Genomic DNA, 5,953 nt, shown 5'->3' with positions numbered 1-5,953 from the left:
CTCCTGGCACGATATACCTTTTTGATCAACTATCCAGGTTGTCTTTGGCTGGAAATTTGTTTCACTCTGTCGTTTTGTGGGTTCTGCTGCTTTAGAATTTGTTTACAGCCATTTTTTATAGGTATTTGGAGGGGTTTGGGGAGAGAGCTCAAGACAGTCACTGCTTTCCCTCTGCCATCTTTGTAGGTTTTTTTTTTTAACTCATCATCCATTTATTCCTTCTGACTAGGCAACCTATTATGATACAATCTCCCCATAACATATCAGCTGTTTCTCCATACCAAAATACTCCTAGACATATTTGCTATGACTTAAGAAGATGGGATGGCAAAAATATACAGTATGTCTGGTTCGTAAACTAAACTATAGCAAAGTGAGAAATAAAATATCAAATAGCATTTGGAATGAAAGATGAATTAAAAATCATATATGTAAAGAATGTATATTTATTCCGAATTAGTATTGCTGTTTTCTTTTTCAATTTTCAGGAGAAAAGATATCAGAAAAAATAATTTTTATCAAATGTTCTCTTCATAATTTACGTTTATTTTTATTTATTTTTAATTTTTTACCTTAAAGGATAGACTTTATTGTACTCACTCAGCAGCCTGTGCTTCTTTAGAACCTTTGTGTGTTTGTGAATTTTTCCTTAAATGTTCTTCTCAGCTAGCTTGTATAGTATTGTAAGCTTCTTTTTCTTTCTACAATGGATCTTGACTTTCTCCTTCTTCTTCTCTTCCAATGTGGCAGTCAGTGCCTGATACTTTCAGCCAACCTCATGGGCCAGGCATCCCAGATAAGCAAACTTTCTAGTTGGCTTCAGTCTGATCATTTTGAGAGCAGCTAGGACAACCATGCATTTCCTCTTGTCATATGGTGGAGGAATGCCATCAAACACCTTAAGGTGTTCCAAGGAGGCCCGATCACTCTTGGTCTTGTGGGGAAGCATCCCTCTGACTGTCCTCCAGAACATGTGTGTTGGGGCTCTGAAGCGATCAGGGACTCTTAAAGGGTTTGTGTTCATCTGCTTTCTGAGGAAGGCCAGGTGTTTCAACTTGTTCCAGTAGAAGTTTCTTCAGATGTTGATGCCTTCACAACTAACCATGACCACCTTCCATACCAGGAGGGCTTGCTTGTCATGATAGCCACCAAGCAGCCAAGGAAATGGCCCTGCCCATCAATTAACAGGACCTGCCAGTCTTCCATGGTCTGATGCCACTCAGGAAAAGAAACTGTTTATTTTCTTAATTCTGAGGACAATTTAAAATGCCAATAGTTATTCTTTAATGACTTGTGATTTCTAATTGAATAATTAAATTATGACAACATAATAAGAAATAAGATTGAAATGCTAATTATTAAGGATGCTGGATTTTTAAATATCCTAAATTGTGGTACAAACATATTATACAATTGCCTACTAGTGACACATTGGGCATTCCATTGTAATGTTTACCTCAGTACTTTTTTTTCTCTAAGTATTAAGTAACTTTTTAAGATATATATGTGTGTATATATATATATATATATATATATATATATATATATATATATAAACTGTGAGGGAGCTCATTTGAGGAAAAAACAGTAGCATCACTTAGTGTCATCAGAGAACCATGCTCAAAAATAAAAAAGGTAAAAGTAGCCCACATTTGACCTCACTGTGATTTTGATTTACTTCCTTGAATTAGGCTTTTCCTTTTGATGTTTGAGTAATTGAATTCATGAATGATGAATGGGTATAATTTTCATTCAGGATCAAATAACTATGGAGTCAGAAAGAATAAAGAAATTAGAAACTTTCTGGAACAAGCACTATGCTTTCCTGCTCCTGTGAAAATGAATATAATATCAGTATCCCACAATTCTTCTCCTTTTCAAGGTGATTACAATCTAAAAGGAACAAATTAGCAAACATGAAAACCCCCTTCCCCACCTTTCAACCATATGATAGTTTCCAGACTGACCTAGTGGGCCCCCTTTAAAACATGAATGGGAGGGAGCATGTGAGGCAATGATTACACAAACTCTCCTGGAATCAGGAAGAAGTAGATTGAAGTCCTACTAATGATTGGGGGAAACCATGGATGGAAAGGGATCTTAGTTGCTCCATTGTAGCTTTGAAAATATGGCTATACCATACTATAGGTGGCTACATATCTATATCTATATCTATATATCTATGTCATCATCAATATCATCATCACCATCTATCATATATTCAACATAAATTGCCTCTGATTATCATCACATCTTTTCTGTCCTTGGCCTTTTGCTCTAGCCTATTTATATTTTGCTTCTAATTTGTAGATTTTTACCTTCTCTCCTTGGACTTTGGTTATTCACAGTTCTCCCAGGAGAACCATAATGGTGTATTTCTAAACTTCCCAAAATATGTTCAGAATAGTGAATGGAACTCAAGAATACACTCATATGGGTGCAAGGATATTTTAAATTTTCAAGGGAAATGCAGTGACACTCTGTATCTGCCAGACTCTGTGTGAATTACTAGCTAGATAGAACTTTCAGTTAGACCATCACACTACATTCTTTTAGATATTTTTTAACATTAGCGATACATATTTTTGGCTATGCCAAAAACTTCTCAAACTTTCTCATTTATGATGTTATGTCTCCGTGAAGTTGAGTTTTTGGCTTTTGTTCCTATGATTAAAAAAGCAAGTACCAACCCTGAAACACTGTGTGGTCACATACTAAGCAATTCATTCAACTTCTGAGGGACATGAACTGACTCTGGGGCCAATTTGCATTGGTAGAGGAAGTTTCTCACTGGGAGCTCCCTATGGGGAAAAAAAAAATCATGAATCCACTTCCTATTTCCTATCCTTAAGCATCTCTCCTACTTCAGAATGTTACATACAGAAAGGATTTAAAACTACAATAAGGTAACATACATCCTTTTTTAGCCAACATTGCAGCACCCAGGACTTCCACTTCAGTAAGCAATTATTAAGTGTTGACTATAAACTAGGTAAAATGCTAGGAGGGAGAATGGAACAAGTATTATATGGTGACTACTATGTGCTACCATTGTTTTTACATATATTATCTCATTTGATCCTCACAACAACCCTGCAAAGTGGGTGCCTTTGTTATCTTCATTTTACTTTTGAGGAAACTATAACAGACAGTGGTTAAGTGACTTGCCCAGGATCACACAGCTAGTAAGTATCTGAATCCATATTTAAATCCAGATCCTCCTGACACCAGACCCAGGGCTTTATCCACTATGCCACCAGAAACCTTTTTTTTTTAGCGATCTTTTTTTAAAAATTTATTTACTTTTAGTTTTCAACATTCACTTCCTCAAAATTTTGAGTTCCAAATTTCCTCTCCATCTCCATCTCCTCCCCCCACCCCAAGACGGCATGCATTCTGTATACCCCTTCCCCTATTCTGCCCTCCCTTCTATCTCCCCCCTCTTCTCTTATCCCCTACCCCTTCTAATTTCCTGTAGGGCAGGATATATGTCAATACCTCATTCCCTGTATTTCTTATTTCCCAGTTGTATGTACCAGAAACCTTTTACAAGGGTAAGTAAATTAACAAATAATCAACCTCAAAGCAATCTGTGCCCTTAAAGTACTTACTAACAACTTACTTATCATAGATCAATCAAAAAATGAAGTCAAAAAACAAAATGGTGTTAATTGAATTGAAAAATTTATTCCTACTCTTACTAAGATAATAAAATAACTTTTTACTACAGTGGTATGAAAAGGTGCCTTTCAAGTCTTTTCCTTTTGCTTCAAATTTTAGGGACACAGTGCTGAGAAGTAGAAATTGGAAGAATTCAAGAAATGAGAAGATATTGCTCATATGTGAATCAGTGTTGAAGGAATCCAAGAAACATGAAATTTAAGGAAAAACAAATACACATGCCAAAAAAAAAGTGTGGTGCAAGGCTCTTGGTTGAGAATAAGGTGCGCTGGAGAGGAGTCACCATTTAAAAGAACAAAGGAGAGATCAAAGTAAACCAATTATCTAATTGCTTCATATGGGGAATAGTTGAATTAAGGAAGAATTATTGAGTAAAGGAAACATTCAAAATGAGACAATCAAATGGCAAGAAAATACATACATACTACACAACAGAGACTCATACTCACCATGTCCAAGCCTGGATTCTCAAGACCTGAATTTTAATCCTTTGCTATGCTACTTACTAGCAACATGACCTTGGGTAAAGCACTTTACTTCCTTGGGCCTCAAATGAAAATAAGATTGTAGACTAGATAACATTAAGGTCCTTTTGAGTTCTAACCAGGAGTTATATTATCTTTCTAGCCAGTTCTAATATTCTAAAGAGCAAAGGGAAAAGTTAAATAAGACACAAAAATCTATTGCTTCTCTCTTTGGTTAAATGTTTGCTTTTGACCATGATATTTCATATTTCTAAAGATAAGTTCATTTGACTAAGACATATATTTAACTCATTAAAACATTTGAGAGAGAGGCATCTCGGAATGGTGGATAGAGGACCAACTTTGTAGTCGGGGAGAATTGTGATTAAATTGTACTTCTGACACATACTAATTATGTGACTGCAACCAATTCACTTAAGCTCTACAGAGTACCCCCACAAAATCCTAAGAGTATATACCACATATAAAACTTAAAGACATTCATTAATAATTAAATATTTGTTTGTGTGTGTGAGTATGAATTTTTTTTTGTAATTAAGAACTGGAATCAAAGTAGATGCTCATCATTTGGGAGTTGGCTAAACAAATTATGACACATGACTTAAATAGATTATTACTGAATTGTGAGATTATGGGTGTGGGAAATGTCATATAACGTTGGACTTGTTTGATGTGTTATTTTGTTTGATGAACTACTTTTTTATTCTTTGGATGACTATCTGGCCTGGGATGGGAGAAAGGAGAAAGATATATTCACAACATAGTTGATGTTAAAATAAAGATATCAATAAATTTTAAAAGATTATAAACTACAAATGGATAGTCTCTCTAAATTGACCTAGAAAATGTCAATACTAGTATTTTTCTGAACTAATAAAATGACAGGTTTCTCAATTAAATATATAGATGTATAGATAGATAGATAGACAGATAGACAAATTATAGATAGATAGTTATAGATATAGACATAATCTTTGGGACACCCTGTTTTGTCTCAGTGCATTTAACTGTTTTTTTTTAAACTTATTTGCCACTTACTATAGGTTTTGCAAGTAAAAATGAAGGAAGAAACACATGAGGGCTCTATGGTAACAAGTTCAAAGGAGATAATATTTATATTCGCTATATCCATATCAAAATCTATATTAATATTGAATATAGAAATTCTCAGTATATAAAAAAGGATCCTTCCCCAGGTCCTTTTGCTTTTGCTTGTCATCATAAAAGACTCAAGCCAATTGAGGGGATTTCAGGATTTTTTTTATCCCCCTCAGATCAAGTCAGTAAGCATTTATTCAATCTTTGCTATGTGCTGGGCAGTATTCTAACCATAGGGAACGTGAGAAAGGTAAAGAGAGTCCTTGTTCTCAAGGAGTTCACATTCTAATGGGGAAGGCAACATAGAAACAACTATATGTATATACACAATTAATTTGAAACAATCTCAGAGAGAGACAGTCTATCAGGATTCTTGCAAATGGTGAGATTTTAGCTGAAACTTGAAGAAAGAAAGGAGACAAAAAAAAAGAACATTCTAGGCACGGGAGACAGCTATTGAAGATGTGTTAGGTAGGGAGATGGAGTGTCTTTCTTGATGAACAGCAAACAGGCCAGTGTCATTGAATAAAAGAATGCATAGAAAGCAGTAAAGTTCGAGAGTACTGGAATAATAGGAAGGGGCCAGATTAAGAAAGCAAACATTAGTTTTTACAGATAAGAAGTAAAATCAGGTTTTTTCTTTCTTTTTTTTCTTTCTTTTTTTTTGGTGAGGCAATCGGGGTTAAGTG

The 5,953-nt window shown here is 34.9% G+C and overlaps 1 pseudogene; it reads right to left on the bottom strand.

The window, feature by feature from the left end:
- Positions 1-568: 568 nt before the first annotated feature.
- On the bottom strand, positions 569-1,206 carry LOC114030050 (annotated as a pseudogene).
- Positions 1,207-5,953: the final 4,747 nt, after the last annotated feature.

This window comes from Vombatus ursinus, unplaced genomic scaffold, assembly GCF_900497805.2.
Source record: "Vombatus ursinus unplaced genomic scaffold, bare-nosed wombat genome assembly UNPS02014945.1, whole genome shotgun sequence".
In the NCBI taxonomy this organism is placed as follows: Eukaryota; Metazoa; Chordata; class Mammalia; order Diprotodontia; family Vombatidae; genus Vombatus; species Vombatus ursinus.
The sequence above is the reverse complement of the archived record's forward strand: the minus strand, read 5'-3'. Positions and strand labels throughout refer to the sequence as shown.